This window comes from Arachis hypogaea, chromosome 16 (assembly GCF_003086295.3).
Source record: "Arachis hypogaea cultivar Tifrunner chromosome 16, arahy.Tifrunner.gnm2.J5K5, whole genome shotgun sequence".
Classification (NCBI taxonomy): domain Eukaryota; kingdom Viridiplantae; phylum Streptophyta; class Magnoliopsida; order Fabales; family Fabaceae; genus Arachis; species Arachis hypogaea.
The window spans coordinates 135,718,613-135,741,322 of record NC_092051.1 but is presented as its reverse complement, the minus strand read 5'-3'; the positions used below and the strand labels follow the sequence as shown (position 1 = coordinate 135,741,322).

The 22,710-nt window shown below is 38.0% G+C and overlaps 1 long non-coding RNA gene across 1 annotated transcript; it reads left to right on the top strand.

Moving 5' to 3' along the window:
* The first annotated feature begins 18,462 nt into the window (after positions 1-18,462).
* LOC112759174 (uncharacterized) lies at positions 18,463-22,301 on the top strand. Its single transcript, XR_003179973.2, has 4 exons — positions 18,463-19,198; positions 19,270-19,386; positions 19,497-19,610; positions 22,136-22,301. It is a non-coding gene; the product is annotated as an uncharacterized lncRNA (long non-coding RNA).
* The last annotated feature ends 409 nt before the right edge of the window (positions 22,302-22,710 follow it).

Sequence of the window (22,710 nt, the reverse complement as noted above, 5' to 3'; positions counted from 1 at the left end):
TAGAATGGGCTTGAGGCACGCCCAACTCTCTGGTCCATGGCCTAGTTTGGTGGCATCACGCAAGGACGCGCGCGGGGCAAGTGCACGTCCGCGTACATTGACGAATTGTGAAATGGCGCGCTGGCGCGATGCATGCGCTCGCGCAGATCAGGTTGGGCCTGGGGCCTAGAGCTAGCCCAGAAATGGCTTAACTCTCTGGGGTTTGGCCCAATCATTTGCAGCAGCAAATCGGCGCGGACGCGGCAGGTGCGCGTCCGCGCGAACTTCCATGTTCTAATAGGTGGCGCGCCCGCATGTAGTGCGCGTCCGCGTGGGTCAGGTTGGGCTCAAGGCATAATGTTTGCCCAAGAGAGGCCCAACTCTCGGGAGTGTGGCTCGTGGTGCATCCGCACTGGGACGCGTACGCGTACGGTGTGCGCGCGCGTCCACGCCCTTTCTTCCTCTTCTCTTTTTTTTTTTTTTTTTTTCAGAAAAAAAAACTTGCTGGGTGCTCCTCTTAGTGTTCACAACTCTTATTCACTCAACCATTATACAATTCACAAAATGCAATTTTTTTGGTATTATTCATCTACTACTAAACACAACATGCATGTGACTAAGCTAACAATTAAATTGTACAAACAAATTTGTATGAAACCTCTACCTACAATGGTAACTCAATGCACTTATTAGGCAAATTTAAAAGAGAATGGAAAGAGTGTACCATGGTGGGGTGTCTCCCACCTAGCACTTTTAGTTTAAGTCCTTAAGTTGGACATTTTGAGATGCTTATTGTCATGGTGGCTTATGTTTGTACTCATCCTTGAATCTCCAAGGATCTTTGCTCCTCAATTGGTTGACAGAATTTCCAACCCTTTTTATCAAGCTTGGGCAAAGTTCTACCCAAGATATGAGTCCCCATAGTTGGTCTTCACATAGCGAACCGGGATCCCATATCTTGTCTTCACACCCATCCGTTAGTTGAGGTTCATGGTTTTGTCGGATGAGCGGTTGACATAAAGGTGATTGACACATAGAATTCTCTTTACTCCACCAATGCTTCCTCCTAGATCCATATAAAGTAATTCTTGTCCCAACATCATCCCTATACCTTGAAGCTTTGACCTTAATGAGCCTAATTCGTAACTTGCAACCACTACACAACTCATTCTTGATTTTAATTCCACAAAGAGCTCTAAGTTGTCCATCCGTTTCAATCAAACCATATTCAAGCGAGAAAGTGAAGCTTATGGATAAGAATTTTACCCACTTGAATGTTGCGTTGGATGATGACTCGGGAAGGGAGGCTTCCCCACACTTAGACCATGCAAGGTCTATTTCCTTGTGCTCTTCTTTGTGTATTTCCACCTCTTTGCGAGCCTCCTTGATTTCAACCTTTCCCTTTTTATCACATAGCTTGGTGTTGTCTTCAAGAACTTTGATTTCTTGCCTAATGGGAGGTGGTTCAATTTTGGATAGAAATTCATTGATGAATAAATCCATTTCTTGGTCAACCTCTTCATATTCTTCAATTTCGATATACACCAAGCCAACGTTTTCCTCTTGGTAGCTCTCTTTCTCATTGCTCACCAAGGGTATGGGAGGTTGTGCACACTCTTTTATACTTTCTACTCCATGTCCAATGGGAGGGGATTCCATTGTAGAGAGAAATTCATCCATGATTGAATCCATTTCTTGATAAACCGCTTCCAAGTTTCCAACGATGATATGTCTTGGAGATTGCGCGCCCTCCTCAACATCAATATCAAGCTTCTTGGAAGAGTTCTCCATGATGCTACATTCCCATGGACTTTCAACATCTCCGAGATCTTCAACCACTTCTCCCCTTTCTTCAATGATCATAGGCTTCTCCAATTGTTCCAACACAAAATTTGACTCCTCCTTTTCCACCGAATTTTCCAATTTCTCCTCCATGCTTTGCTCTTCTTTTGACTTTTCACGTGTGGTTACGGAAGTACCTTGATTATTCAAGCATTGGTGGGCTAAAGTGTGCACCACCTTGGTCAAATTGGTCACAAACTCAAGTGTATCCCGTTTCATGGCCTCTTGTCCTTGAAGTAACAAAGTGAGAGGCTCGTCTATTGGGGCTTGGGGTGAATAGGGAGGTTCATTATTTTGGAGAGAGGGTTCATAGTAGGGAGGTGGTTCTTCTTGGTAAGGGTATGGAGATGGTGAGAGTTGAGGTGGTTCATGGTAGTAATCTTGATAGGGTTGTGGTGGTCCTAAAGGTTCTTGCTCATAATGGCCATAAGAATATGGTGTGGATGATTGGTTATATGATGGATATGGGTCATAGGGTGGTGTTTGGTGATGAAAGGCTAGTGAGAATGGTCGAGGTTCATGTTGAGGATGAGATTCATAAGCATATGATGGTGGTTGTTGAGTGCCACAAAAAGAATCATCATAGCCGCTAAGTTGGCATGCATTAGGATGGAAATTATACCTATAAGTATCCGGAGGTTGTTGCCAATAGGAGTGATCAATTCCTTGAGGCTCTTCCCATCTTTGTTGGTTCCATCCATGGTACATGTTGCCATTAAAGCCCACATTTTCTACAACACACTTAGAACCAAACTCAAAGTCAAAGTGGTGAGAATTCATAATGAGAGAACAAAATAAAACTAACAAAAATTAAGAAACAACAAAAGATAAACCTATTCACAATATTCACATATATACAATAACCAATAACACAACACCATTGCAATTCCCCGGCAACGGCGCCATTTTGATGAATGGATTTTTGACGGTTTAGAATTTCACAAATGAAATCTCGTTGTAAAGTATAGTTTCTAAACCAAGCAATAATCCTTTCATACAAAAAGTTGTTTGTCACTAGTACAAACCCCTAAAATTTATAAACCGAAGTATTGGACCTCGGGTCGTTCTCCCTAGGAATTACAATGAAGTGTCTTGTTATTGGTTATGAGTTATTTTGGGGTTTTGGATAAGAAGCATGAAAAATAAACGGCAATGAAAATAAACTAAAAAAACTATAAAAGGCTCTTGGAAAGGTGTGAGAACTAGAAGTCCTATCCTAGTTATCCTTCTCAATTGTGATGAGAATTGTTCATTGCTACCACTTAGTTAACCCTTACTAATTAAAGGAAAGTCAAGTGGATGAATTGACTTGAGCCACAAGTCCTAGCCAACTCCCAAGGAAAGACTAGCTTTAGTGCACTCCAAACCAATTAGCAATCTCTCCAATTATCAATCAACAAAGGAATTAGATAACTCAAGTGTCACTAATTACTCTACCTAGGCCAAGAGGAACAAAATCTACACTAAAACTAAAAGAGACATTTCAACAAACACATAGAGTGCAATAGAAGTAAACATTATTAATTGCAAGAATTAAAGGAATCTACAACTACAAAGGCAAGAGCTCAACAATAGAAAAGCAAAGAAGAACAATTATTATGAATTACCTCTTATTGAATTGAAAGAAAAAATAGAAGGAACAATACTAGATCTACAACAAAATATAAGAACAACATAAAGGAAATTACAACAAAGGAATAGAAGGAGATTGAATGTAGCAACAAAGAATTGAGACATAGAAGTGGAAGAAAGCAAAGATTAAAACCTAGATCTAAGAACTAAACCTAATCCTAATCCTAATTCTAGAGAGAAGTGAGAGCTTCTCTCTCTAAAACCCTAAACTAAAGTGATTAGTTAGTTGGAAGTGATGATTCATAATGATGATTCCTTCCCCTTAATCCTTCATCCTTTTATTCCTTTCCCTTAGCAATTTGGCGCCAAAAATGGGTTCAGAAACCCTCTCAAATCGCCAGGCACGTGTTGCATTAATGAGGTCATGTGCCATCATCGACGCGTGCGCGCATGGTACGCGTGCGCGTCCTTGGTCGATTCTGCAATGTGCGCGCGAGCGCCTTGTGCGCGTGCACGTGCATGGCTGACTTTGCTTCTTTGACTTTTTATGCTTCTCTCCACTTGTATGCTTCCTTCCTTGCTTCCTTTGATCCATGCCTAGCCTATTTCAATCCTGGAATTACTAGCAAACACATCAAGGCATCTTTATGGAATCAAAGAAGAACTAGAATTCATCAAGATAAGGCTTAAAAAGCATGTTTTTACACTTAAGCACGAATATGGGAGAGATAACAAAATCATGCTAATTCCTAGGCTAAATGTGACAAAAGGTTATCAAAATACTCTGAATTCAATGCAAAACAAACCGTCAAATTGGGGTTTGTCAGTACGCGTAATTTGAAGATTTGCACGGCGACGCGTGTGCGTACCTGACGCGTCCGCGTGACTCGCAGAAAAGACTATCGACGCGTATGCGTGACATGTGCCACGTGCAGAAAACGCAGAAAAATACTGGAGGCAATTTCTGGCTGTTTTGACCCAGTTTTCAGCCCAAAAAACACAGATTAGAAGCTACAGAATGGACTAAACAAGTGGTCCCCACCCATCAACTAAAGACTTGTTAATTAATTCAAATTTAAATTCAAATATTGATTTTAGGAAAAGATATTATTTTAATTTTAAAAATTAGATTTTAAATTTATTAGGATTAGTTATAAAAGGGAGAAATTTTCCTTCCTTTAGGGGTTCGGAGGAATTCTATACAAATTTACATTCCGTATTCCATAACTTTCTACTCTGAACTATGAGCAACTAATCCTCCATTGTTAAGGTTAGGTTAGGAGCTCTGTCTATTTGTATGGATTGATTTTATTGCTTTTTCTATTTTAATTCATGTATGGATTTATAATTTAAGAATTGTTTTCGTTCTTTATCTTATGAATTTGGGTGGAACGGAAGTATGACCTTCTTTCTATTTGAGTTCTTGTATAACTTGGAAAAGATCTTTACTTGAACAACAGCTTGAAAACATATTCTCCTAAATTTTAATTATCTGGATTTAACGGGATATGTGACATATAATCATTTTATTTTTGGGTAATTAGAATTTTTGTGGCATATAAGCTGGAATTTGATCATCACCCTCTAATTGGAATTAATTGACCAAAGAATTGGCTGTTAATGAATTTTAGAGGAGACTAGAAAGGTCTAAGGAATTAGGGTCTAGTCAGATATAGTTTGCCATAAATTAAATCCTACATAATTAAAATAGTTAGTAAGAAAAGTAAATCCGGAAAAATAGATAACTCTGAACCCTTAACTGCTTTCTCCATATTTTATTCCTCACCTATTCACCTGCCTGTCTTCAACTTTGAATTTACTTTTTAATGTTTTGAACTTCCAAACACTATTTTCTGTTTGTCTAACTAAGCCTATCATTCAATTGTTATTGCTTAATCTATCAATCCTCGTGGGATTGACCCTCACTCACCTGAGGTATTATTTGGTACGACCCGATGCACTTGCCGGTTAGTTTGTGGTTAGAAAATCCGCACCAGGTTTTTGGCGCCGTTGCCGAGGATTGACTGTGATTAACAACTAGTAGTTGTTTGATTGGTTAGATTAGGCGTTTTAATTTTAATTTTATTTAAATTTTGTTTTATTATTATTTTTGAAAAAAATAAAAATAAAAATAATTTTAAATAAATAAATAGCACTAATATTTTTCTTTAATTTTTGAAATTAAGTTTGGTGTTCCCTAGTTAGTTTTATTTTAATTTTTCTTATTTTAATTTTTAGAATTCTGTTCTTTCTTCTTTGCTTTCCTGTTTACCATATGGTGCGTTTAATTCTGTTTGGTGTGTTGTGCTAAGGAAACATAATGGAGAGAGATCACATGGGTTACTACTTCCACCCAAGTAGTAATTCATATGATTGTGGATGGAGGAACTACCCGAATTTCGGTTGGCAAAGTCAAAACCAAAGAAACTTCAATTCTCCATGTTCCAGCTATCAAGAACCACCATCTCCATATTCATACCAAGAACCACCACCTCTCTATCCATATCAAGAACCATCATCCTTCTACCCATATCAAGAGCCACTATCTCCATATTCATACTAAGAACCATCCTCTTTTTACTCTTATCAAGAATTATCATCTCCTTATTACCCATATCAAGAGCCACCACCTTCTTATTCATCTCAAATACCATCATATCTTGAGTTTCTCTTGAAAGAATTCATACATAATATAAAGACAAGTGTAAAAAATGTAGAGAAACATGTGCAGTCGATTATCAGGTCACAGGAAGAGAAGCAAGCAAATTCCTTTCCAAGAGATATAATACAAGATCCTATAGAAGAAAGTGAGGAAATCAATCAAAGGAGTTCATAATCCAGTGAATTAGAGAACTTTCCATCCTCACACATGGAAGAAGAGGAAGATGCACCAACAAAGAAGGAAGATGCACAAACAAAGGAGGTTGTAAGGGTTGAAAACAATTATGGGAATCTACACCCTAATGAAGCAAATAGTGGCATAGGGGGTGAGTTTATTGAACCACCAATTCAAGAAGTTCTTGATAAAGGGTACACTTTAACCATCACACAACACCCACATTTTGAAGTCAAAGAAGTGAAGGCAACCAAGGAAAGCACTGAAAAGGGGATATTGACCAAGAAACAGAAGAAAATATCCATAAAGAAGAAAAGGTTAGAAAAAAGCAATCCAACCTCTACCCCAACAAGCAAGGTGAATCAAGCTAATCACAATAAAAGAAAGCTTGTTTGGAGGACTTTATATCAGGGGGCACTAATCTTCACCTCCCCCCCATTGGAGACATTTCTTTTAACCAACTAGAAGAAGAGGAAGAAACTTCAATAATCAAGTGTCAAGCTAGTGACGTTAAAGAAGCGCTTGTCGGGGAGCCAGCCCGATAATTTCGTATCCTTAGTTACTTTACGTAGTAGTAGTTTTCTTCCTTATTTGATTTTTATTGAGTTCTTACTAATTTTCTGATCATGCAGCTATTTTAGAACAGGAACCGGATATTAAAAAAATAAAAAAAGGAGCACATGACGCGGAAGCGTCGCTGACGCGTACGCGTCATATGCATGTGCGTAAAAAATAAAATTTGACAGAGAGTTGAGCGGGAGTAGCGCTGGAAATGTGCTAGAAGCACAAAACTTGTTCACGCGTACACGTCCCTGACGCGTGCGCGTCATCTGAACAATTGGCCATCCACGCGTGCGCGTGCATGACGCGCATGCGTCGCATGAAATTATTGGTTCCCAAGCCACGCGAACAGAGAGTTGTGCGTGCGCGCGGCTGGCTTCGCGCGAATCGCACAAAACCCAGGGCACACGGACGCGTGCCTGACGCTTACGCGTCATTAAGTAAATTTCGCGACCACGCGTACGCGTGCCGTACGCGTACGCGTCGCCTACGCCGCACAATTACACTAGTTCGCTGCCCAGTTTTAATTTTATTTCTCCCTCTCCCAATCCTAATTCTCTCTTGTTATTTTATCCTTTTTTTTCTATCCTCATAATATTTGTCTTTTTTATTTTCAGTTCTTCTTTGCTTGAGGACAAGCAAACCTTTAAGTTTGGTGTTGACGCTTCGCTTATAGATTTTCTGTCTATTCTTATGGCACCAAAGGGAGACGAATCATCTTCATGGAGGAGCACAACCTGAAGAATAAAACGACCGCTAGGATAATTAAGGTGGTTGAGTTCCTTTCATTCTATATTCCTTCCCGCTTTTACTATATTATGTTCTGGTTTTTTGCTATTTTTCTTTGTTTGTTGCATGATCCTTTATTAGTTAGAATCCTAGGTCTAGTCTAGTTTTCTCTTAATTGCTTTAATTCTGAAAAGATGTCTCATGTATTATTCACTGAGCCTGAATTCAAATAAAAAATATAGAAGTGATGTATTGCATAAGAATTGAGTTAATTTCAAGAGTAGTCTTAATTACTTAGATGTGGTGGCAATACTTTTTGTTTTCTGAATGAATGCTTGAACAGTGCATATTTTTTATAGTGAAGTTTATGAATGTTAAAATTGTTGGCTCTTGAAAGAATGATGAAAAAAGAGAAATGTTATTGATAATCTGAAAAATCATAAAATTGATTCTTGAAGCAAGAAAAAGCAGTGAACAACACGAAGCTTGCGATAAAAATGGCGAAAAAAAAGTATTAATAAAGAAAAAGAAAGAAAAAAAGAAAAAGCAAGCAGAAAAAGCCAATAACCCTTTAAACTAAAAGTCAAAGGGTAAAAAAGGATCCAAGGCTTTGAGCATTAATGGATAGGAGGGCCTAAAGGAATAAAATCCTGGCCTAAGCGGCTAAATCAAGCTGTCCTTAACCATGTGCTTGTGGCGTGAAGGTGTCAAGTGAAAAGCTTGAGACTGAGCGGTTAAAGTCGTGGTCCAAAGCAAAAAGAGTGTGCTTAAGAACTCTGGGCACCTCTAACTGAGGACTCTAGCAAAGCTAAGTCACAATCTGAAAAGGTTCACCCAGCTATGTGTCTGTGGCATTTATGTATCCGGTGGTAATACTGGAAAATAAAATGCTTAGGGTCACGGCCAAGACTCATAAAGTAGCTGTATTCAAGAATCAACATACTGAACTAGGAGAATCAATAACACTATCTAATTCTGAGTTCCTATGGATGCCAATCATTCTGAACTTCAAAGGATAAAGTGAGATGCCAAAACTATTCAGGATTCACTACAACAAATTCGGGCTGAGGCAACTCTTTAAAAATGTTGCCTATAATATGAAAAAGTATTGCCTTTGATTAAAGGCAACATTTTCCGACAAAACGCAATGCTTTTTGGGGGGTTGGCTATACGGCCGTTACCTTTGGTCTAAGGCAACGCTTTTATGTATCAAAGGGAATCCTTTTTATGGAAACCTTCAAAAAGCGTTGCCTTTTTTACAAAAAAGGCAACTCTACGAAAGAGTTACCTTAGAGCACCCAAAGACAACACTTTAGATAAGACTTTATGTCAACACTTTTTACGAGTTGTATTTTCTAATACATAAAGCAACACTTGTCCAGATTTTTTTTAAGTTGTCTTTTTATATACCTAAAGCAACACTTGTCCAGATTTTTTAAGTTGCCTTTTTCATATACTTAAAGCAACACTTGTCCAGATTTTTTTAAGTTACCTTTTTTATAGACCTAAAGTAACACTTATCTAAGTTTATTTATAGTTGTCTTTTTCTAATACCTAAAGCAACACCTTATTGAGTTTTTCTTAGGTTCTCTTTTTTTTATATCTAAAGCAAAATATTTTTTATCTTTATTATATTTATATGACATTTAAAGGAATAATATTTAAATATTTAAATTCAATTTAATCAATATAAGAAGAGAATGAGATAATAAAAATATATTGCATATATATAGAAAGGTCTTCCAAGTACCAATTAACATACTTGCTAAGTTACCAAGTCAAATAAATGATAAACATAAGTAAACAAAATACATGTTTTTCTCATGATGAAATTGAACAACAAAAAAAACTAGTTTTTCCATTTGAAACCAAAAAGACTTTGTGCTTCACCATTGTGCCAAGAGTCCCCTTTATCTCTTCAGAAAACTTCATCCAACCATAAGAAAGTTGCAGTCAAATCTAAATGGACAAAAAAAATATAGTCAAAACATTAGCTTAATAATAACATGTGTATTCAAGTGTTACAACAATAGTAGCAACTAAAACAGAACCACGACAGCCACCATGACAGCCATTAAACAGCCATAAAATAGCAACCATGATAGCCACAATACAACCATAAAGTAGCAAATAAACCAGCAACCATGATAGCCATAAAATAGCCATAAAACAACAACTAAAACAACCATAAAACAGCAACTAAAATAAGAAAATTATAGACTAACTTACAATAAATTATGGTTCAAAGTGTTTCTTCTTTATTCTTGTCTTGTATCGCTTCCATGCTCCTTGAACACCCATCATCACCCATAGCTTTGAGGATTTTGGAAGAATGAACTTTGACTACAAACACATCGATTTCATCATATCATATGAATAAAAGGATTATAAACATATGGCATAAACATAAAATTAAATGGAGCTTACATTAATATACTTCCATATGCCTTTTTTGATTTGCCTAGGAACATCTTTCCAATTAGTGTACATCAAGGTAATAAAATCACTATTCCTTCCCATTGTTCCAATAAAATTGGTTAATTCCTTCACTCTCTGAGGAGTTGGCCCCACGGCTACTCCACAATCAAAAATCACTTCCTCTCTTTCTTTCCAAGTTCTTGCATAAATCTTTAGGCATCTTGTTTTTTCACGAGTCTTTTTAACCTTTGGAGTTTCTAAATTAAAAAATTGAGAAATAGTACAAATTAAAACAAAAAACAGCCACTATTCATATAAAAAGTGTAAGACCTAGAATATTTGAAAAGTCTTATCATGATCAAGTCTCAAATCCTACAGTTATTTATAGCCTTAATTTCAGAGCTTATTTTATTAAAGATAATTGAGGCAAGTTTTGATTCATTGGATTTGAGATAAGTTATGATTATTATCCAATTTTATAATTATTGGATTATTTTCTATATTTAAAGTATAAGGTTGATAGTTATGAAATAATAAGGATTTTATATGATTTGGATTAGATAAGTAATATTTTAAATATTAATATTGTTATTTTGGAAAATAAAGAAATTAAGTATATTATTTCTAATTATTTGGTTGGGGCATTTTATTGAAAATAATTTGTAAAAATGAGGAGCAAATAGTATTTTCTATATACAATTAGTATTGGATTTAATTGGGGTTTCAATTACTATATTATCCCTATTTTTAAGTGAAATTACTAAAATGTCCCTAACCCTAATTTTACTCAAAAACCCTAACCCAGTTACCCGGTTCCCCTGAGCCCAGCAGCAGCAACACTTTCCCTTTCCCAAATCAAAGCGCAGCCACACCTCCACCCCTGCTTCATCCCTTTCGGTGTAACGCACCCTCAGTCCCTATTTTAGCGCCGCAACCCTCCTTACAGCCGCCACCCTTTCTTCTTCCTTTTAGCAAACCTGCAACACGACAACTTCAGAGAAGAAACGGAAATCAAAAAGGGGGAAACTGAGCCAGAATGAGGGAAGGAGAGGAAAGAATGGCGTCGCCGGCGTGTCGGGCTTCACCACCGCCGTCGCATCGCTGTCGTCAGCCCTGCGAGTTGTCACCCGCACCGCTGCCGTCGAATCTTCGCAATGCTGTCACCACTGTTCGCGCAGAAGAGGGTTGAGGAAATAGCTGCCGTATGCGAGCTAGAGGAGCTCGTCCTCGCCGATCTGCTGCCGTTGGGATCACGTACAGGGAACACGCGAGATGGGTGGTGCGCCGTTGGAGCCACATCGTCGTGTCCCTCACTGTCGCCGCCGCGATGGAGAGCGAGAGGCAGAGAGCTCGCGGTGGGGGAAGGGTCAAGTGCCGTCGTGCCGTGCGAAGCTATCCCCGCCGTTCCTGCCACCGTCAATGCCACCGAGGCTCCGACCGTTATCGTTGTTGAGGGAGCTCGCCGGAGTTGCTGGAGGCTGCCACCGCTCTATCTGGTCCTGTGTTGAGTTGCGCTGGTAAGCCTCTGCTGCCAGAAAACGTCCCTGCTGTTGCGTTGCCGGAGTTCTGACAGCCGAAAAACCTCGCTGCCGCTGTGGTTGTAGTCCACTGTATGGCCGCCAGAGAAAACCGCCTTGGCCGCTGAAACCACCGCCGGTAAGGGTCCTTGCAGTCGGTTCTCATTCTTTCTGTTCCTAGGTTTTTATGGTTATGACGTTGTCGTGCATTCGCGGTTGTCATGGTCGGAATTCGTCTCCACTGCTGCTTGAGGTGGCTGCCGGGCTGCCGCTGAACCGGTTTGAAGACCGCCATTGTTCCGGTTCAGCCGTTCCTCCTTCGATTCGGTAAGCGTTTCGATTTGAAAGCTTTTTCGTTATTATTCTATTATCTCACGCTGAGGTTTGTAGCGTTAATTGCTATAAGATTGAGTTCGGTTGTTGTATGTTGCGATTAGAGTTGTTGAGACTGTTGCGAAAGTGGCTTGGAGCTGAGGTTTTGGTTGCCATCAGTTCGGTTTGAGGCGGAAAGGACTCCATGAGGCGTTTAGGTTATGGAGTTGTGTTTTGAGGTAGGGGCGCTTTCCAAAAACTATATTTTGTATACTGGAATTATTACATATGGATACTGATGTGAGATATGGTGTATTTAGTGATTGTATCTACCTTATGTATTATTTGATTGACTCGAATGATTATGGATGTTTGTTTGGCTGAATTATTGTGCGGCTTTGTGAAATGTAATGTTTTGGAGTTGATTCTTTAAAGGCTTGAAATATGAGTTTAATCCGTTGAGGATTGGTTTGAATCGTGTCAATTATTCTGATGATGTGAAAGATAGAATACTTTTAAAATTCAGCCTGGGGTGCTTTAATTGATTTGGTTTTGATAAATGACTTATCGCTGAACTGATTCTTTAAAGCTTTGGAAATGAGTTAATTCGGTTGATATTGGTGTGATTTTGAAACGGTTTCTTTGAGATGTGCCAATGAGGCGACTGTTGGATTTAGTTTGATTTTGAATTGATTTTGGATTTTGGGCTGTTGGAAAAGGATTACGGAATGGTTTTTGTTGGGACCCGAACCGGGTGGCAAAGTCCAAGTTTTAGGGGAGATGCTACCGGAATTTCTATAAAATCCGAGTCTTTATTGAAAGGTTGTTTGGAAAAATGATGAGTTAAAGACTTCTACTATTTTATTTGAATTATCAAGAAAAGGATGATTCATGCTTTTGAAATGAATTATTAAAGAGGAAATTGTGATTTAGTCTTGCTTCTTAAGAAAGGCATTGTATCTCTTTCAGAAAAAAAAAGTTATTTAGATGAAACTTATGTTTTAAAGCTGTTTTAAATGTGACAAGGGCAATGCCTTTGAATTTGACGTGAGGGTTTCAATTAGAGAAGTTTCAATGACGTTGAAAGAACTTGAATGTCTATTGACAAGTTTCATTTTGAAATGTTTTGGAGAAAGGCTTTAAGTACTCTTGAACTCTGAATTCTTGCAAGACTAAAACAATTTTGAATAGTTGAAACATTCTAGAATTTATTATGGGGGTTGAAGTTGGTTTTCCTAAGTAAAGGAAACAGCTTGAAAGAAGTAAATGATTACGTGACTCGGTTTGGCTTAGATCTTATTTTATTACTCAAATCGGAAAGCCAAGGTTTTAATGATTTTAAATGAATTTGGCAAAATGAGTTATGTTATTCTCCCCTAAAGACTTGGGACTCTGCCGAGAAACTTTTGTTATAAAATCTCATTGTTGGATGGGTGATTTTGAATATCTCAAAGAGGCTTTTAACTTGCCATGATTATGGAAGTTTTGGAAAGAGGATGCCGAGAGTGGCATTGTTTTTAAAAGGGGAATTTACCTTGAGTAAAAGTGGCTTATGAGCCGAAATGATTTGAGAAATGAGATCTTTAAAGCAAAGGCTTAAAAGAGTTGAAACTTGATTTCGAAGTGAAATGAATTGAGAAAATGATTTATGGCTTAAATGTCGGTTTCATGAATTTGATGATTTTGAATGTGGAAGTGCTGTTTTGTTGTGAGCCAGAATGGCTGTGTATGATTATACATATTGATTGGTTCTGGATTGAACCGTGAGCCGGAATGGCCTTGAATGATATGAATATTGGCTGGTTCTGGATTGAACCGTGAGCCGAATGGCTGAGATAGATGTTGATCCATGATTGAGAATGAAAGCTTTTATGCTGAGATATTGATAAGTTATGATGTTGCACTTCCACTATTGGAGATGAGGGTTTCCCTGGGTAGTAGCAATGGCTAGCCACCATGTGCTCCAGGTTGAGACTCGAAGCTCTGTTAACCCAATGTCGTAAATGTGGCCGGGCACTGTGAAAGGCCCGGATGAGCTCGCCCCCATAAATATTAACCAGTGATGGTGATGGATAAATATTCACCAGTGAGGGTGATGGATATGGATCATGATTATGATCAAGTTTATGATGAGTATAACTCGAGTTGGGGATGCACGACAGAGGGACAGTCCAATGGTTAGCTACCAGGACTTGTCGGGTTGGCTCTATAACCGACAGATGATATCATCAGCCACTAGGGACAGGCATGCATCATATGCATTTGTGTGACATTGGTTGGGTGTGCATATTATACTTGGTTTGCCTATGTGATTAATTGCTAACTGTTATACTTGTAATAACTGTTTGTTTGTGCTTGAACTTCCTAACTGTGTTTGCATCTGGGACTCTGTTGGATTGTGGTGATTGGTTGTTGGTTGGATTGTTTGGGCCTAGGGCCGTGGTTGGAAAGAGATGAACTGATGGTTGATTTCGGTTTTGTGTTTCTGGTTTGGAATAAAATTATAAAAGGCTATTTTGGTTCCGCATAGATAAACCGTTTTGAAAGGCTTTTGAGTTTTTGAGAATTGAACGGTTCTTCTTTCTGAAAAGATTTCCGACTTTACTTTCATTGTAAACCGTTGTTTTTGAAAAGAGGCATAAGACGGTTATGAATCACTGGTGCGATTATCTTCATGTATCCTATTACAGTAATTCCCAAAAACCCTCTACTGAGAACCCTTTCGAGGATGATGTTCTCACCCCCCTACATTTTTCCCCTTTCAGGATATGGGCGCAGAAGTTACGAAGAGCTTATTTAATTGTTGTTGTGATGCTCTGTATTGTTTTAGTTATGGTTTATTGTACCCTCGCCTTTATCTTGATATATTCTGTAAGAGGGATATGAATTGTATTGGATTATGCTTGTAATAATATTTATATATATGTATGTGTATATATATATATATATATATATATGTACTCTTTATGAGTTTCTGTAAGTTGTATGGTATGTATGGATGTACGTTGTATAGTAAAAGTATTTTTGGGAGCGGTATTGCGGTTTAAAGTTTCAAACAGGCTCATATTTTAGTATTAAATAGTATAAGTGTCATCGTAATATCTGAGCTATCAGAGTTGCGCAGCCGGAAGCGTTGCCTTTGGTAGTCAGGGTATTACATTATGGTATCAGAGCAGTTCTTCCTGTAGAGCCTGAGGAATGGACTGACTATGCTTCAATTGCATACTCTGAGTGTTTGTCATGTATTAGGTCTTGTCGAATGACGAGAATTGGAACTTTATGCACATGACGATCTATTGATTTAACGATGTTAGTCTTGCATTGCATAATTCTTGATATTAAGTTTGGCCGGCTTAATACTAGTGAATTATGTATATGAGAGCACTAATGGGTTATCATAGATGAAATCCTAGTTTTGAGTAAAGCGAATCGCGAGTTTTGGCGACGTTAGAAACTATTTCTCGAGGCTATTCAGTTGTGTGTCTTGGATTCTGTTCAAGTCGACCTGTTCTTTCATATCCTAACTTGAAGTTCTTGTTTGCTACTCCTTTCGAAAAGTAATCTGATGTTTCCACTCTATTTCTCTGTTCATATGCATTCTTGTTTGATCTTAATTGCATATGCTTATTTGCGGTCCTTGTCACATCTATCTTCCTCTGTTTGAGTTCTTTTTGATTCCTGTATTCATTGAAATAGCTTTGAACTTGTCCTTTTGCGTTGTGCATTTTAACTCCGGATTTCGAATTCATTCTTTGAGAAATTGTTGATTCAGTTTTTCTTTTACTTGACAGTGATTCCAGCTAATTTTGAGATTTTTAAAAAAAAATTGCTATTGACTAGATATACACTTATCTATATGTGGAACTTTGAAGATTTCTTATGCAGTTTAACAACTATTTAGTTCTAATACCTCACCTGTACTTTTACTGGTTTGCGGAACTGCATTTGCTTCAAATACAATTTGACTTTCTAGTAATTTTACTATAGTTCTAATACACATCTTCATTTGATTATGTATTCGCGTACTTTTCAAAATTTTGGAAAGGGAGGATCTCTCGCTTTTATCCCGGTTGAGTTTCGTTTGATAAGCTTTACTTAACTTATTTTGAATTGAGTTTGGTTTAGCACACTACATGGTTTATGCCATTGTTGTTTCTGTTGAAAATGTTGGACTCATAGCTTCTTCTTATGAACGAACTAAGTTCTCTCTTAAGCTTTCCATCTCTATGAATGTCATACTTGATTTTGTTTTTAACTAATCTTTTACATCTTGTGAACATTACCATTGATCTTGGTTTGTCCTCTCTTGTGAATCTCATCCTTATGTGGGTCAGTTCGACTCATTTCAAGTTAGTGCATTGTTTATTCTCTCATTATCTCTACAAGAGTTTTTAGTCAAAAATTTTCATTGAGAAATTACAAATGATTGAGTTGTCCTTTTCTATGACTTTTGTATTCTTTTGGATCAATTTAAAACTTGTTTAATGTTTCATGTCTAGTGGATCTTGTTTGAACTACTTTAAATTAAGACCCTTTCTTGCAAGGCTTGACTCCTTTTTAGTGCATCTTAAACTTCTTGAATGTTCTTCTGAGATGGTGATTTCAAGAACACTTTTGGAGTCTTGTTTTGAACCTTTTAAAAGAATTTTGAATTCTCTTTGAAGAAATATTAAACGGAATTTATTTTCTGTTGCTTGATTGAGATTGAAACCATTGCCCAATTTTGACGAAATTAATTTAAAGTTGGCATGCGCCATTTTTAAATGAGGTTTTGGAAAAGCTCCCTTGTTTAGTGGAAATTGGTTCGTTTGTAACGCACCACTTATTTCCTTTACCAAATTGGAAGCAAATTTTTACTTCGGAGTTTCTTTTCTAAACAGAGTTTAACTTCCTCTTTTGTACTTGCTATAAATGTTATACACGCTTGTTTGAATATGAAATTTTGAGAATTATGAACAAGCATTTGATTACTTCCGAGTTTTTATGAACTGCTTTTGGTTAAGTTGTGCATCTAATTATCTTTCTAAAATATTTGAGGAAATATTTTAGCTCTTAGCCAAAGTTGTGTGCATTTTGTTTTTGGAACTCTACATAATCTACTTCAACATGAAATTGTATTGAAGTAAAGCCACGTTTATGCTTTTGTTACTCTCTTGAAGGATGTTTGTTGTTTAACTTCTCTTTCAGACTGCGAAGTGATATTTTTACAAGTTTTCGATTCTTTTAAGAACAATGTATTCGAAAGTATTGTAATTATGCTCTTGAGTTCTGTGAGCTTGGCTTGGGTCTGAGATATTCTTTTCTGTAACCTCTTACTTCTTCGACTCATCTTGAAATTGTTTCAAACTAATGCGCTGATTCTCCTTCCTATTGATCCTATTGAATCTTCTTGATCCAAGGGTTATCTTGAAGTTGTCAATTGAATTGAGTCTAGCAAACTTCATTGCTTGAGTGTCCTTGTTTATTTGGAATTGGATACATTCTCTCAAATCTTTGAGTACTATCCTTGACATTTGACTCTCCTTTTTAAATCTTGTATCCTTCTGAGTAGACTCGAGAATTGTTTGATATCACGTGCGACTTGTAGACGTAGTAACGCGATACGTTAGTTCTTTAAAACGTGATGTGTATACGGAAGTTGAAGTGGTAGGTGTGCAACGTATGAGTTGTGGGCATTTTGTTCCTTGCGAACGGGTCTGTGGTTGTCAGGCTTGTGATCGAATTTGGGGTTTGTAAAGTGCTTGATGGAGTTGGAAAGTTGAAACTTTGAGGTTGATATGAGATTAGTGTGCGGAGGTTAAGCACGTCGTTTTAACTCCATCCTGTTTAATAGCCTTTGATGCTTCGCCCTTCTACCACATGATTGACCCATGTTATCTTTTGCATGGAGCCTACCTTGTAACGTTTGCTTTGCAATCACACTCCTACCTCTACATCCTTATGCTTATGACAATCAAAGTATTTGAAAATCGTATATATGATTATATTTTGAGATATTTTCTATTCTTCCTTAAATGTGTTCAAGGGTGAACTGTTATGGAATTTCTTTCATTTTGTATCAATTTTCGAGGGCGAAAATTTTTATAAGGTGGGTAGAATGTAAGACCTAGAATATTTGAAAAGTCTTATCATGATCAAGTCTCAAATCCTACAGTTATTTATAGCCTTAATTTCAGAGCTTATTTTATTAAAGATAATTGAGGCAAGTTTTGATTTATTGGATTTGAGATAAGTTATGATTATTATCCAATTTTATAATTATTGGATTATTTTCTATATTTAAAGTATAAGGTTGATAGTTATGAAATAATAAGGATTTTATATGATTTGGATTAGATAAGTAATATTTTAAATATTAATATTGTTATTTTGGAAAATAAAAAAATTAAGTATATTATTTCTAATTATTTGGTTGGGGCATTTTATTGAAAATAATTTGTAAAAATGAGGAGCAAATAGTATTTTCTATATACAATTAGTGTTGGATTTAATTGGGGTTTCAATTACTATATTATCCCTATTTTTAAGTGAAATTACTAAAATGTCCCTAACCCTAATTTTACTCAAAAACCCTAACCCAGTTACCCGGTTCCCCTGAGCCCAGCAGCAGCAACACTTCCCCTTTCCCAAATCAAAGCGCAGCCACACCTCCACCCCTGCTTCATCCCCTTCGGTGTAACGCATCCTCAGTCCCTATTTTAGCGCCGCAACCCTCCTTACAGCCGCCACCCTTTCTTCTTCCTTTTAGCAAACCTGCAACACGACAACTTCAGAGAAGAAACGGAAATCAAAAAGGGGGAAACTGAGCCAGAATGAGGGAAGGAGAGGAAAGAATGGTGTCGCCGGCGTGTCGGGCTTCACCACCGCCGTCGCATCGCTGTCGTCAGCCCTGCGAGTTGTCACCCGCACCGCTGCCGTCGAATCTCCGCAATGCTGTCGCCACTGTTCGCGCAGAAGAGGGTTGAGGAAATAGCTGCCGTATGCGAGCTAGAGGAGCTCGTCCTCGCCGATCTGCTGCCGTTGGGATCACGTACAGGGAACACGCGAGATGGGTGGTGCGCCGTTGGAGCCACATCGTTGTGTCCCTCACTGTCGCCGCCGCGATGGAGAGCGAGAGGCAGAGAGCTCGCGGTGGGGGAAGGGTCAAGTGCCGTCGTGCCGTGCGAAGCTATCCCCGCCGTTCCTGCCACCGTCAATGCCACCGAGGCTCCGACCGTTATCGTTGTTGAGGGAGCTCGCCGGAGTTGCTGGAGGCTGCCACCGCTCTATCTGGTCCTGTGTTGAGTTGCGCTGGTAAGCCTCTGCCGCTAAAAAACGTCCCTGCTGTTGCGTTGCCGGAGTTCTGACAGCCGGAAAACCTCACTGCCGCTGTGGTTGTAGTCCACTGTATGGCCGCCGGAGAAAACCGCCTTGGCCGCTGAAACCACCGCCGGTAAGGGTCCTTGCAGTCGGTTCTCATTCTTTCTGTTCCTAGGTTTTTATGGTTATGACGTTGTCGTGCAGTCGCGGTTGTCATGGTCGGAATTCGTCTCCACTGCTGCTTGAGGTGGCTGCCGGGCTGCCGCTGAACCGGTTTGAAGACCGCCATTGTTCCGGTTCAGCCGTTCCTCCTTCGATTCGGTAAGCGTTTCGATTTGAAAGCTTTTTCGTTATTATTCTGTTATCTCACGTTGAGGTTTGTGGCGTTAATTGCTATAAGATTGAGTTTGGTTGTTGTATGTTGCGATTAGAGTTGTTGAGACTGTTGCGAAAGTGGCTTGGAGCTGAGGTTTTGGTTGCCATCAGTTCAGTTTGAGGCGGAAAGGACTCCATGAGGCGTTTGGGTTATGGAGTTGTGTTTTGAGGTAGGGGCACTTTCCCAAAACTATATTTTGTATACTGGAATTATTACATATGGATACTGATGTGAGATATGGTGTATTTAGTGATTGTATCTACCTTATGTATTATTTGATTGACTCGAATGATTATGGATGTTTGTTTGGATGAATTATTGTGCGGCTTTGTGAAATGTAATGTTTTGGAGTTGATTCTTTAAAGGCTTGAAATATGAGTTTAATCCGTTGAGGATTGGTTTGAATCGTGTCAATTATTCTGATGATGTGAAAGATAGAATACTTTTAAAATTCAGCCTGGGGTGCTTTAATTGATTTGGTTTTGATAAATGACTTATCGCTGAACTGCTTCTTTAAAGCTTTAGAAATGAGTTAATTCGGTTGATATTGGTGTGATTTTGAAACGGTTTCTTTGAGATGTGCCAATGAGGCGACTGTTGGATTTAGTTTGATTTTGAATTGATTTTGGATTTTGGGCTGTTGGAAAAGGATTGTGGAATGGTTTTTGTTGGGACCCGAACCGGGTGGCAAAGTCCAAGTTTTAGGGGAGATGCTGCCGGAATTTCTATAAAATCCGAGTCTTTATTGAAAGGTTGTTTGGAAAAATGATGAGTTAAAGACTTCTACTATTTTATTTGAATTATCAAGAAAAGGATGATTCATGCTTTTGAAATGAATTATTAAATAGGAAATTGTGATTTAGTCTTGCTTCTTAAGAAAGGCATTGTATCTCTTTCAGAAAAAAAAGTTATTTAGATGAAACTTATGTTTTAAAGCTGTTTTAAATGTGACAAGGGCAATGCCTTTGAATTTGACTTGAGGGTTTCAATTAGAGGAGTTTCAATGACGTTGAAAGAACTTGAATGTCTATTGACAAGTTTCATTTTGAAATGTTTTAGAGAAAGGCTTTAAGTACTCTTGAACTCTGAATTCTTGCAAGACTAAAACAATTTTGAATAGTTGAAACATTCTAGAATTTATTATGGGGGTTGAAGTTGGTTTTCCTAAGTAAAGGAAACGGCTTGAAAGAAGTAAATGATTACGTGATTCGGTTTGGCTTAGATCTTATTTTATTACTCAAATAGAAAAGCCAAGGTTTTAATGATTTTAAATGAATTTGGAAAAATGAGTTATGTTATTCTCCCCTAAAGACTTGGGACTCTGCCGAGAAACTTTTGTTATAAAATCCCATTGTTGGATGGGTGATTTTGAATATCTCAAAGAGGCTTTTAACTTGCCATGATTATAGAAGTTTTGGAAAGAGGATGCCGAGAGTGGCATTGTTTTTAAAAGGGGAATTTACCTTGAGTAAAAGTGGCTTATGAGCCGAAATGATTTGAGAAATGAGATCTTTAAAGCAAAGGCTTAAAAGAGTTGAAACTTGATTTCGAAGTGAAATGAATTGAGAAAATGATTTATGGCTTAAATGTCGGTTTCATGAATTTGATAATTTTGAATGTGGAAGTGCTGTTTTGTTGTGAGCTAGAATGGCTGTGTATGATTATACATATTGATTGGTTCTGGATTGAATCGTGAGCCGGAATGGCCTTGAATGATATGAATATTGGCTGGTTCTGGATTGAACCGTGAGCCGAATGGCTGAGATAGATGTTGATCCATGATTGAGAATGAAAGCATTTATGCTGAGATATTGATAAGTTGTGATGTTGCACTTCCACTATTGGAGATGAGGGTTTCCTTGGGTAGTAGCAATGGCTAGCCACCATGTGCTCCAGGTTGAGACTCGAAGCTCTGTTAACCCAATGTCGTAAATGTGGCCGGGCACTGTGAAAGGCCCGGATGAGCTCGCCCCCATAAATATTCACCAGTGATGGTGATGGATAAATATTCACCAGTGAGGGTGATGGATATGGATCATGATTATGATCAAGTTTATGATGAGTATAACTCGAGTTGGGGATGCACGACAGAGGGACAGTCCAATGGTTAGCTACCAGGACTTGTCGGGTTGGCTCTATAACCGACAGATGATATCATCAGCCACTAGGGACAGGCATGCATCATATGCATTTGTGTGACATTGGTTGGGTGTGCATATTATACTTGGTTTGCCTATGTGATTAATTGCTAACTGTTATACTTGTAATAACTGTTTGTTTGTGCTTGAACTTCCTAACTGTGTTTGCATCTGGGACTCTGTTGGATTGTGGTGATTGGTTGTTGGTTGGATTGTTTGGGCCTAGGGCCGTGGTTGGAAAGAGATGAACTGATGGTTGATTTCGGTTTTGTGTTTCTGGTTTGGAATAAAATTATGAAAGGCTATTTTGGTTCCGCATAGATAAACCGTTTTGAAAGGCTTTTGAGTTTTTGAGAATTGAACGGTTCTTCTTTCTGAAAAGATTTCCGACTTTACTTTCATTGTAAACCGTTGTTTTTGAAAAGAGGCATAAGACGGTTATGAATCACTGGTGCGATTATCTTGATGTATCCTATTACAGTAATTCCCAAAAACCCTCTACTGAGAACCCTTTCGAGGATGATGTTCTCACCCCCCTACATTTTTCCCCTTTCAGGATATGGGCGCAGAAGTTACGAAGAGCTTATTTAATTGTTGTTGTGATGCTCTGTATTGTTTTAGTTATGGTTTATTGTACCCTCACCTTTATCTTGATATATTCTGTAAGAGGGATAGGAATTGTATTGGATTATGCTTGTAATAATATTTATATATATATATATATATATATATATATATATATATATATATATGTATGTACTCTTTATGAGTTTCTGTAAGTTGTATGGTATATATGGATGTACGTTGTATAGTAAAAGTATTTTTGGGAGCGGTATTGCGGTTTAAAGTTTCAAACAGGCTCATATTTTAGTATTAAATAGTATAAGTGTCATCGTAATATCTGAGCTATCAGAGTTGCGCAGCCGGAAGCGTTGCCTTTGGTAGTCAGGGTATTACAGAAAGGGACAGCCGTGAATTATATAGAAGTCTTTCCAAATTAAACAAGTATATGCACATGTTACTATTCATATAGAAAGGGAAGCCGTGAATCAAATATATATGGATTTGTAAAAAAAATAATGATAATAAAAAAATGTAAAACAAATAGTAACAAACAAAAGGACATCACCT